The 13,554-nt window shown below is 30.9% G+C and overlaps 1 pseudogene across 1 annotated transcript in view; it reads right to left on the reverse strand.

Moving 5' to 3' along the window:
• Window positions 1-13,554, reverse strand: part of LOC143258485 (tyrosine-protein phosphatase non-receptor type 9-like) — an 80,586-nt pseudogene that overhangs the window by 26,482 nt on the left and 40,550 nt on the right. The window contains exon 9 of the transcript XR_013032314.1: window positions 5,759-6,006. The product of XR_013032314.1 is annotated as a tyrosine-protein phosphatase non-receptor type 9-like (transcript). The remainder of the gene's footprint in view (window positions 1-5,758; window positions 6,007-13,554) is intronic.

Consider the following 13,554-nt stretch of genomic DNA (forward strand, 5'->3'; position numbering starts at 1 on the left):
ATATATATATATATATATATATATATTAGTGAAAATGAATACATTTTAATAAAGTTAAGTAAAATCACAAAGGGCTGCATTAAAAACAGCAAATTTAAACCTCTGACTGATTGTATTAGTTTGTTATAGCTTAAAAAACAAGTTGAAAACAAAATAAATTAAACAAAAAATGCTACACTAATTCAAAAGATCCCAGTGTACAAGCTGTAATGTGGGATTATAAAATGTACCCTAGGCTTTGGAGGTGACTGCAGAAGTAGGGCCTACATTGCGGTGAGGATACACCTCCATTTGCCAGTCTCACATAAGAAATGAAATAGTAGTAACAGAGACAGGAATAGAAATTAGGAGAATGAGATGTAGGTGCTCAAGCCCATAACATTCCACATCTATATAACCCTTCACTGCTTGCAGACAGTTGTGGAAAGGTGACTGCTCTCCCAAGTAAAGAGGAAAAAAAATTAATTGAAATAAAAGTAAGAAAAAGAAAATAAGGTACTATCATTTGGGGGTAACTAAGTTGAAAACTTACTCTTAAAGTTAGCATTCCAGCCCCTAATATGGTAGAAAGGCACTAACTGACAGCACAGCTATACTATTCTCTTTGGACAGCTGGATGGGATGCTTCATGCTGGTATAGTTCATTTACTGTGCTGTCAATTAGTGAAAAAAACTTTATATTTTATCCTTTCATTATTATATCTTTCTATCAGTTTAGTTGATTTGACTGACCTTATAGCCACCATAAAAAGGTAGGAAATAGATATAATTATATAGTTTCATACTAGACTCACTACAAGTTATAATGCAAATTTTAGTCTAAATAGATTAAATCTTATACAATTATACATCTATTTATTACTTTACTGACCTTTCAGCCATGCTTGATCAACACTATAGATGTTTTAATGATGCAAAAAAGAATTACAAGATGAATACACAGAATTTCAGTATAGTTTATCAAACTTAGTAATTAAGCTGCATTTGGAACTACAAAAATATTATTTTTAAAAGCTCACTAATAACTTACTTTATTACTTGAGATCTAGTAAGAAAAGAAAGTTTCATGTGCAAATACTTCACAGAACCTGAGAAAATCACTAGGGGAACATCCTGAGCTTTTCATTGGATATACACACATCACGTGTACATAACTATTTTCAAAATTGGAAGAGGTTTGAGGAGCACATCTTAGTTGATTTAATAAATGTAGCAATAACTTAGCAAATAGAAAAGATAGAATGTTCTTATATTTCTAATTATCAACATTGATAATTTAAGTATTTAATTTGTAAAACACAATATACTTTATATTTAGATATTGCAAACATCTAATTTGAATCACAGCTGTATTTGACATACTACAAGACACAAAAAACCAATATTTAGGGTTCTTTTTTATATTTACTTTTAAATTAAGAAAGTAACTAATGTATAATAGTACAATTTTAATTTTAATCTATAATTTTATGCCAAACATATTTACATACCTTCATAAAATAGTAGTTCAATAAAATTTTGAATGCGAGTTAGAAAAGTGATGACATAGGCTTTGATCTACAAATGGGTTAAGGAGTAATGAACTAGATCCAAACATTATCATCTAGGTGTAAATGTTAAAGAACAAGTACTAGGTTTAACTTTCTAAACCAGACTTGGTTAATTTGACCAACAACATGAATGATTTATACTCAAAGTCTTTACAAATTTGATATTACTAGCTTTTAATACTGTGTGTGTATCTTCACATAATTTGGCAGTTATTCAGTAAACATTATAAGAGTTTCATGCATAACAAAAATCATATTTTTTGTGAAGCATTTTAAATAAACTAAAAACAGATTTGTCCATGAATATGTTGAGTATTTGTTTTGAATAGTCCATGTTGAATGTGATTTTCATGTTAAGATTAAAAATGCTTTTCTTCATCTGAAAAACATCACAGATGGGTTGTTTAATCTCTAAAAACTTCTAAACACATTTCAAATGTTTGCTTTCAGTAAAATGTTTATACTCTGTTATTTTCTCTACCGTAACTCTGTACAATGTTGATTAATTTGACTACTTTGTAACAACTAAAAAAAAACTAACTAAAACTAAATTGCTCTTTTTTAATTTCTAGAATAACTTCAAATTGTAACATGAAACTATATTCATCTTAAGTAGCTTTAAACTTGTAACAGTATACGTGTGCTCATAATTAAATTTTATTGTTTCATTGCTGTTTGAATCATGTTTAAATGGTGTTTGTGCCAGTACAAGTTTTAAATCACTTTAGAAGTGTGTTCTTCACATTATGTTGCCTACAAGCTGCTTGTGTTTGTGCCTAATGAAACATTTTTATCATATTATTATTTATTTTACTTTATTTACCCTTAACTAACCTAAAGAGATCCTTATTTTTACATTTTAATTACTTTTATAACAACAAATAAAGAATAAACATGGAAAACAAAAAATATTTACCCAAATCTTCATTTTTTTCTTGCTGTTAATTTTCAATGACAATTCTACATTTATTTAAAACCAATGGTAGTAATGCACTAAATAATTTTTATTGAATAAAATAATGCACCATAGAAAATAGATCAACAACATGCAAAACAATTTCCCTTAACTCTAAACAATTTTTTGGCTTTCTAACTATGCTACAAGATCCATTACAAATTCATCCAAGCTAGTCACTAACTTTTCTGTTGGAATAAATTGTGTATTACCTTTTCAAAACACAATGTTGAATTATATGTCATTTGATAGATGGAAACCTTGGCTTCTACAGGTTATAGGGAATATATGGATAAGAGTGAGAGAGAACTATTAACAAATCCTGAAAGATGTGACTGGTGGGTGTGGTCTGAGGTCTGATTTTATATTTTGATGACTTTGTAACCAAACGAAATTGAAAGCTATAAAAATTATGGTTTGTCTGAGCAATGATAACTGATAATGAGTAATTATGTTGAATTTCATACTTGGTGGAAAAACGGTGGATAAAACAGAGAAGAGAAGATTTGTAAACAAAATGTGTTGTGTGTGTCACACTAGCAGAAATTCAGGCAATTAAAAGATTGCCTTATAAAACTTAAAACTTATACACTAATGTATTATTAGCTAAGATTTTATGATATACTAATTGGTATAACATAAACAAAAAACACATTAATCAAATTTTGAATATAAATCACTAAAACCTTATGACATGCGTATTCATGGATGGCTGTTGTGATAGGGTTAAAAATGAAGTTATGTACAAATGGAAAGATGCAATAAGCCATGACCAAATATATTTTAAGTGGTACACCTAAAGGAGTAATTAATTGTGTCTAAATGTTACCTTCAATGAATTACATGTTAAGAAGTAATGAATTATACCGAAACACAACTAGAGCTAAATATTAACAACTACATGTACATGGTAAGGAATAATTAACTAAGTATTGCCTTCTGTGTGTATGTAAGAAGTAATGAACCAGATTTAAACATTACTTTTTATGTGGGCATGTTAAGGAATAATCAACAAGAACAAAATATTAAACATCTGTGTTGTATGTTAAAGAGTAACAAACTGTATCAAAACATTAATGTATATGCTTACATGGTAAGATGTAATTAAATATGACCAAACATCAACTTTTTCATGTACACGAGTGAGTGATGAACTGTGACTAAATATTATATTGTATGTGGACATGTTAAAGAGTAATAAAGAACGTCAAAACATTAACTCTTTCAACACAAGGTTGGTCTATATAACCAACCACATGACCTATTTGTAGTTGTTTAAAGTCTTTGTTGATTTAATACTTCTCCTTTCAAAATAGTGTATGTATCTTCACAAAATATGGCAGTATTTCACTTAATATTACAAGCCTTTAACATACAAAATATCATATTTTTTAGTGACGTTTTTCTAATAAAATAAAGATTTGTTTATGAATACTGAGTATTTGTTTTGAATAGTCCATGTGCACTATAATTTTTCATGTTAAAATTAAAAATACTTTTCTTTATCTTAAAAATCTAAAACTAAGGCTCCTAAATACATACCAAATCATTTACTCTAACCTAACTCAAAATCGGAATGGGAAACCTGACCGACCTCATAACCACACACACACAAAATCTAAGTTACCTTTTTTCTTTCTGTAATGACTTAATATTATAATATAAAACCAAGTCTGTTTATCCTAATTATCCATAAGTTCTTAGCAGTATACATCTATTTATCATTACATTTTATTATTTTATTGCTCTTTGAACCATGAATAACTACTGTCTGTGTGCTTATAAGTTGTAAATCACTTAGAAATGTGAAGCTCATGTTACTCATTTTAGTTGTTTTATAATTATACATAAAAAGTAAACATGAAAAACAAGAAATAAAATATTTATCACATCTTTTTTCTTGATCTTGGTTGTTGAAAAGAGTTAACCCTAATTTTTTTTATACTACTCATAGTGTTGCAATTAATAATTTTTATTTAATTAAATAATACTCTAAACCAGTGGTTCCCAACCTTTTTTATGCCCCGCAACCCTAAAAAATTTTAATATGTTCTCACACCTCTCACAGTAATTATTTATTTAAGAATAAAGGTGAAGGTGGCCAAAACAAATGTTATCTTGCACCCCCTGGTACTCTATCTTGCACCCCTGGTTGGGAACCACTGCTCTAAACAATATAGACTAATAACATGCAAAAAGTAGACAAATTCCCTTACCTCTCAAAAATTTTCTGTCTTTCTAACTATGCAACAAGAGTTATTACAAATTAATCGAAGCATGTTGTTAACTTTCCCATAGGAAATCTGTTTGTACTCTTGAGTGAAATTGACATTTAACCATTCAGAACATAATGTTATACAACATGTCGTTTAATACATAAAAACCATGAGCTTCTATCGGTTAAGAGTAATATATTATTAAATGTAAGAGTGAACTATTAAAGAAATTGAGAGATAATGTGACAGGTGGGCATGGCAGGATGGGTCTTATTTTCCATTCAATAGCTTTGTAACCAAGTAAAGTTGAAAACTATGAGTTATACGTTAAAGAAAAATAAACCATATCTAAACAGAAATCTTTATTTGTTATTTTGTAAGGTGGGGAGAATAAGGTATGAAACAGTAAAAGCAAAGCTGAACTTGATGGAAATGCCAGCTACTTAACAATAGGCATGGAGAAGAAAGGAAAATGTGAGTACATAATTTACATAAAACAAGTAGAAAATATTGAAAATTTTTCATTAGGTAAGAAAATATTTGTAGCTAATTGTGTGGAAAAAGTACTCAAAATCATTATCTTTAAAGGCATGAAAAATCTGCAAAGGAAATGAGTGAAAGGAAAGACAGTAGTGGGTTTTGTTGCATAAAGATCCTGCCGTTTAGTGCAAAATGGATATCACAAATGAAAAACTTCAGAAGAGTGATATGTTATTCTGCAAATATAAGAGTTCACACTACTCTGTAATAGTCAAGAAAAAAGTCACAAATCTTGGCAAACTTGTAATAACTCTGTAATTACAATTGTAATATCATATAGTTGTGCAACTTTATGTGGAGTTGAGAAATTAAGTGGCAGTTTTCACAAGTCTGGCAGAATACAAATATCTAGGCAGAATGCATGAACAGAAGTGAGTATTTGTTTTGTTAATTTCTCATTAACATATGAACACTACAGCTTACATTTTACTGGATTTGCACAAATTTTAACTTTTATGATTTTCATGAGTAAAGATGTACATTTTGAATAAACTTACCTTGCAGCATTAAAGGTACCTTCTAAAGATTTACTTTTTATTTCAGCATATTCTTCACATAATCCTTTTCTTCCTAACTTACATAAATGCTGAATGAATTCTTCAAGAGTCATGTCTATCTTTATACCTCTTTCTAAGATGTCTTCTTCATGATTTGCTGATGGGAGGATGGGGTCATTTATTCCATTTCTTTCTTGTAAAATATCAGGCCCTGATAAACAAGGACACTGCACCATATCCTGTTTTTGCTGTTGAAAGAAAATATATATCAAAGCTAAGTAATATTTTTAAGATCTGAATTTGCAAAAAACTGATTTCTCATTAATATTATAACATACACAAATATTTACATGCTGCTGGCTGACTACAGAAATTGGCCAGCAAAAATAAGACAATCAGATTTTTTTTTTTTTCTGGAGCAAAATTAAACACTAAGTGCTGATTACTGGATAAAACAATTTTAATAAAAAATACTGATAATAACTATAGGCTTAGTGACAATTATGGTAACACACGTACATGAAATTAAGTTTTTCAAATAAGCTCAGTGTATAGCATGTTTTAAAAAAAAAAAGAGTTTACAATATAATATATATATCGTTTTTTTTATTTCCATTATTTGGAACACACAAGTATGCATTTAATAAATAATAATTTTCTATTAATGGGAATTACACCAAAATATTGAAAAAATTAAGTATACAACAAATTATTTCATTACCAAGTAAAAAAGTTCATTATTTGGTTCAGTTGTTTTGGTTTTTCATGTTCATTAGATGATCTACAAAATAGCATAAACTATGAAACTTTCAATATTTTACAGTGTATGACACAGATATTATTGCAGCAGTCTGTTATAACTTAGAAAGTGAATACATTTTTATTCTAGTGTATTCAGAGAATTTTTCAAGTATTTAATTTTTATCACAATGAGTCATGGGTCAAAGGCCATGTCATTGCATTTGTAAACTTGCATGAAAAATTTTATTAAAGTACTATTTTATGAATTTATGTCAGTATGTTTGGTATCAAATTGTAGATTATAATTCAAACAATCTTAATTGAAAATAAATGTTAAAAAAACATATTTAAATACCGATTTTTGTGTGTCACATGGTATGCTGAATGGAAAATTGGTTCAAATTATATGTTTGTGATGTTCAAATACTAAGGCTATAGTTTCATATAAATTAGAAACTCAAACTAATGGTACTGACAAGCTAGAATATAAAATAAAAATCTTGTTTTTTTATTTGTTTAGATAGCTTATGTACTGACATATGAATAACTAACTGTTAACTTAGGATGTCCCCTTAGTAGCTTTATCGGCCATTTTAAAGTATTAGGAAGCTACCTCATTCTTTTAAACCAAGATTTCAAGCAGGTAGGATGTGTTTTTAGCCTGCTTGAAAATTACATTTTTTTCTAAACAAAATACAGCTTAATTACTAAGCTTGATAACTTATAGTGGAATTCTATGATATTAACATAGTTATAAATAATTTTTTGTACAAATAAAACCTAAAACCTAAAAAAAAATAGTTCGTTCCACATTTTTCATGTGTGAAATTTGAAAAGGCTTAGCAGTCTATGACAAGCAGCAAACAAGTACAAATGTCTACTTAGCTAATAGATATCAATTTTTGCTATAGTTATTTATTTACTGTTGTATGCTTTAAGAAAAATAAGTTTATGAACTTGTTTGTGAATAGTGATAACTTACATACATACAGTATATCTTATGACTGTATTGTGACTATGTCTAGTTTACCAAGCACTAGTCCACTAAAGCACAGCCAAGACAGGTTACTTTGGAAAGATTAAAAGATCAGTTTTATATTACTGAATACTGTAACATCAGTGCACATGCACATCAGTGCAACTTCTATAATGTTAGCCAAGTAGAACTGGAAGGTCAATATAATCAAAAGTATCAGGATGTTGCATACAAAATATGGGATTTTCATGTGCAAATTTGAAACTCAATTTTTAGTAGCTAAAAGAGAATCATTATATTTATCATAAGTTTGTCAAAATAATATAGTATATTGTATGTTCCATTTCAAGCTCACTTTATTTTTCGTATTTCAGAAACTAAATTACATTTATATTGATTTTCGTCACCACGGATAAAATTGATATTTGTGTAATTTTCTTGTATGAGTTCAAGTCTGGTCACAATGCAGTAACAGCAGCTCAAAATATCAGTCATGCATTTAGTGATGACACAGCTGATAAGCACACAGCACAGCGTTGGTTGAGTATATTTCTCTTTGGTGACACAAGCCTTGAAAATGAATCTCAGGGTTACCCTCAGACAGCCATTAATGAGAAAGAATTGAAGGTTTTAATTGAATTAGACATCCACCAAACCATGACAGAACTTGCTAACAATCTCATTGTTCATTATTCAACAGTTTCCAGACATCTTAAAGCAATTAGTAAGGTGAATAAATTTGATAAATGAATACCTCACAAACTAACTGTCAAACAAGGTGAGTTTAAATTTGTTCCTTAATTGCATAAAAATGGCCTGTTTCTCTACAGAATTGTCACCTGCAAAGAAAGATGGATTCTTTATGACAATTGATGATGATCTGGACAATGGTTTGACTATGATGAAGCATCAAAATGTATGCCAAAACCAACTAAGAAGCTTATGGTCAGTGTTTGGTGGTTGTCAGGTGTGATACATTATTCATTCTTAAACTCAGGAGAAATAATCACAACAGAGAATTATTGTTGTGAACTTGGAATTACGCATCAATAGTTGTCACAGAAACATCCAGCAATAGTCAATCGCAGTGGATCCATACTGCTTCATGTTCAACTTCACAATGTTCAACCTCATGTCTCATACATTACCATCCAAAAACTAAATAAACTTCAATGTAAAACTTTACCACATCCACCATAGTCACCAGATCTTTCTCCTTAAGATTACCATTTGAATATTTTTAAAGGAAAAAACTCGTAAATCAATGGCCAATTGAAAGTACCTTCAAAGATTTCATTGCATCAAAGGATGCCCAATTCTTTAAAAATAGCATTTATAAACTTACAAATCAACAGCATGTAATGAGTGTAAAGGAACCTATTTTCATTAAATAAATTAAACAAAAAGATCTACTTGTTTCACATTCTCATTTAAAAATCCAACTTTTCCTATGCAACAACCTGATGATAAATATATATAAATGTATAATGTTTTGAGATTTAAGCTATGTAGACTAAACATTTGTATTTCCATGTTATAATATGTAGTCATTCTAGAAAGAAAAAAGCATAATTTATATTTCTTTCCTAATTTCTTTTATGGTAGTTACAAGTTTGGTCAATGTAACATAGTTAGTGTATAGAAAATAATAGACAAAATATAAAGTTTTACTGAAAACAAACATTTGAAATGTGTTTAGGAGCTTTTACAGATTACACAAATAATAGATGAGATTTTGGAAAAGAAGAATATTTTTCAATCATAACTTAAAAATCACACCTGGACAAGTAATGAAACAGACTCGATATTTTCACACACAAAGCTTTAGTTAAAATACTTTATTAAGAAAATCTAACTTTTTGTGTACAAAATATTTGCAATCTTTATTAAATGTTTACCAAATTTTGTGAAGGTACACATACTGCATCAAAAGTTATATTATACATACTTAACAGGGTTAATTTGAGTTGCTTTTACTTACCTAGAAGTGATATAAATCTAATGTCCCCAGCTGTGAATTATACTTGGTATTAGACAGTCACACATGATCAATGCAAATGCACTGCCAATTAAGAAAATAAGTTTGGTATCAGATTTGCCTTTCTAAGTATTGGTCTTACATACTTCAGTCTTTTATATTCCACATAAATTCCCTTAGCAATACCCAATTTGTAAAGTTCTTCACCCATTCAATGTGCCCTCTATTTGGTACTCTATATAAGCACGTCACTTAGATAATGTAATCACTTTTTTTGTGACTTACACTAGCTCTTAGTGGGGAGGTAGGGTGGGAGAGTATCAGCAGAGGTAATTGAAAATATATTTTTTTCAGTTTAGGAAAATATTAACTTCCAAAACATACTTACCATCCACTAACATTACAGTTAGAATTTCACAATGAGAAAGTGGAGGGGTCAGTATGGGCATGATACACGCAAAAAGCATGTACATAAAACAATGTTGTACCAAGATAAAAGTAATACACAAGTGGGGGAACAATACTATATCCAGAACAAATATGCTCTTCACCCAAAACCTAGTTCCTGTACTGGTGGTGGAACAGTACACGAGTAATCATCATTACAGATCAGCTCCAACAAGATAGCTGATATTCCACAACTCAGGGTTGGAATTAATGGGTCTTGGTCCTTATATCCCACTTTAGTAGCTAGGGCTATTGGACCAAAATGTCACAGATATATATACTTTTGATCAGATCCAAACCTGTAAGAAGAGAGTGAAGTGTTTCTCACAACTGAAAACACAGTAAAAAAACAAAACTGAGGACAAATATTCTCTTCCTCCTGGAGAAGTCCAAAAGGTACTACTCTAGACTTGGTGGGATGGGATCATATATGCTGTCCTCAACAAAAAGAATAGAACTAGTACAGTCTGGAATTATGAACATTCATCTTCACTCCCTAACCGAGTAGACAAAGAGTATTCTGCTTGTCCCTGGAATTATGGAGAGGATGTGGAACCTAGGATGGGGCAATTTTGCATTCAGAATTATGAGGAAATAGTGGATCTCCTTCCATGAATATCATATGAAACCAATACTGATCAAAGGGAAGGGCTATGCACACCTCAACCAGATATTGTACTGTTAAAGTGGAACCAGAATTATGAGTAGGTTCCCACTTCTACTGACAACTGGGAAAAACCATCCAGGGACCCATTCAGAGGGGATTCCAACAAGGCCCTCTTTTCCAAGAGTGGAGGAATACATTCTAACATTCTGGAGGAAAAGTTTCTGTCCATCACCCCAGTGACTGGAAACTGGGTGTGATAAGAACTTCCTAGCTCCACTAGTAGAACCTGAAGGGTAATCCATATGGGGGAGTCCTAAGGAACAGTGCAATAGGTGAACTAAGTTCCCTAAATTTTTTATAAGCATACAAACTCCAATTTATTAAATCCAGTTATCAGAAGAGACAGGCAGAATCCCCTTTTATATTACTTATGATAATCCATTAGTGGCAGTCCATGATAATATGGTACAACCATCTGTAAGTGCCTAGATGGTGTTATGGAACACCTCATTTTTACAGATATGTTGCAACCAGTAGTAAAAATAATCAAATTAGTTGCTAGTGTGGAACTGGATTGAGAGGAGCACACCTTTCTGGGCTATGCTTGCCACAAAGTTGGATTCAGTGAAAGCAAGATGTATGGAACCCTGGAAACTAAAGAGAAAAGGTTTTGACAAAAGTATTCCCTCTTTCTTATAATCCAGTATATGTTGTTAAAAACAGTTATGGAATAGAGAAAAACTCCCAGAAAAAAACTTACTGAGCATGTAAAAAACATGAGGAAAGTACTCAGATGTCTGAATACCAGCCTGTAATATGCCTCCCACTGGATAAATGAAATGGGTAGTAGAAGACAAATGTGTTGAATCTAATGAAATGTAACTCTGAAGATGCCTCATCTGTAAACACCAAAATATGCAGAAAGAGTATTTGCGAATCCACCTCCAAGGAAATGGTAAAAATCAAAAGAAACTGAAAGATCTCAATGTATAGACAGCTGAGACAATTACCACAAAGGGAGGTAAAGTGGGTCACACAATACTACCAGACCTGACTATCTAAAACAAATTATCAGATTACAACTGACTGAAAAGATAAGAAATAGATGGCAAAAAAATTGCAGAGATGAAAGTATACCATACCCTAACTGACAGAAACTTAGAAAGAAAAGACCTATCAGGATAGAGCAGGACTTAAAGGGAGAGTGAAAGTTCCACAAACATGCCAACAACCAACTTATGACACCAACATTTCAGCAGCCAAAAACATACTTTCTCCAGGAGATGAAAAACCATGTAAACAAAGAAGGGTACAAGGTCTATCTGTCCCATCATATAATAAAACAGTGAATTTCCCAGCCTGAGCCAGAAATTCAAGTACAAAACAATAATTAGTACTCCCCACCACCATCACTACCAAGGAAGAAGTACACTCAAAGGGGACATAGAAAAGCCCCATAATCTCAAGAATTTAAATGGTTAATTGAAGAAAAGAAATAGAATTCAAACCAGACTTGTGAGAAGCCGACTCAGTAAAGTGCCAGAAAACACAATACAAATTCTCTCCAGGATCAACAAAAAATATGCCAGGACAAATGAATGGCTCCCTCTCTCTCAGCACATAAAAAGACAGCCCCAATCAAAAGTGAGCAGATTAAATGAGAAATTGGAGGTATCCTTATTAAAGTAAAGGCAATATATAAAGAGAGTGTAGAGTGTGGGAAAAGGCAGCAGTATTTCAATAGAAACTTATACTTTTACATCCAAGAAATACACCAGATAACAGTGATTTTCAGGAAATTATAAAGAGTACTATTAGGGCTAAAAGTAATGGGTTTGATTGTAATTAGAATGCTTTATTAACCAACAGATTTCAATCCTTAGCTTACACAGATGAGGAACTATTTTCTAGGGCAAATAAGGAAAAAACAATCAAGATTATGCTACCCAAGGGTACACAAGGAAAATCTAACTAACAGATCAAGATATATAATACAGGGAGCTGGTGATGATGAAGTTTTTGTTGTGCATATAGCGGCTAATAATGTAGGGAAAGGTAGGTCAGAGGAACTAACTGACAAGTATAAGAGGTTCATAAAGGCATTTAATCCTATAGCTATGGGTTTTCCTACAAGTCAGGGTCAAAGGGTATGTGATCATCTTTTGTAGGCTGACAATCAAAATTTCATAAATCTATAAGTCTGGTACAAAACTGTAGATTGTAATTCAGTTTTTAGTACTATAGATTAGTTAATTTTTTAATTTAAATGTAAATATAAAAATAAAATCTTAAATATTGACTTTTGTGCATCACATAGTCTGTTGAATGCATCTTTGGTTCAAATTAGATGTTTGTGATGTCCAAAATGTAAGTTTATAGTTCATTACAAATTAGAAATTCAAATTACTGATACTGAACACTATCCAAAATGTTTTCCATTTGCTAAAATATCACTGTATGTAGTGGATCAAACACAGTGGCCCTGCCCACCTATCCATTTTTAGAAATACTCATTTACACACACCTGGTTTACCCTATTGTAGCCATTAGATCCAAATACAGTTTAGTTAGTAAGCCTGATAAATTACAGTGGAATTTTGCAATATTGGTAAAGTAATTTATAATTTTTTGTTATTTCAAAATGCATATGCAAAACCTAAAAAAACGTGCATAATTTAAAAAGATTAGAGATCCTTGTTTTCTATATTTCTTTATTTACTGTTTTATGTTGTGAAAAAACAAACTGGAATTTGGGAATTTACTTGTAAATAGTAATAACACATATGTGTAATGTATTACAACCAAAATTTGACTGTATTTTACAAAATACTGGTCTGCTAGAACAAAGTTAAGACATGTCCCTTTGTTTGCTTGTTGTTTTTTTTAATTTTGAGCAAAGCTACACAAGAGCTATCTGCTCTAGCCATTCCTAATTTAGCAGTGTAAGACTAAAGGGAAAGCAGCTAGTCAATATCACCCACCATCAACTTTTGGACTGCTCTTTCACCAATGAATAGTGGGATTGATCATAATATCATAACACCCCC

The sequence above is a fragment of the Tachypleus tridentatus genome, chromosome 8 (genome assembly GCF_004210375.1).
Source record: "Tachypleus tridentatus isolate NWPU-2018 chromosome 8, ASM421037v1, whole genome shotgun sequence".
NCBI lineage: Eukaryota > Metazoa > Arthropoda > Merostomata > Xiphosura > Limulidae > Tachypleus > Tachypleus tridentatus.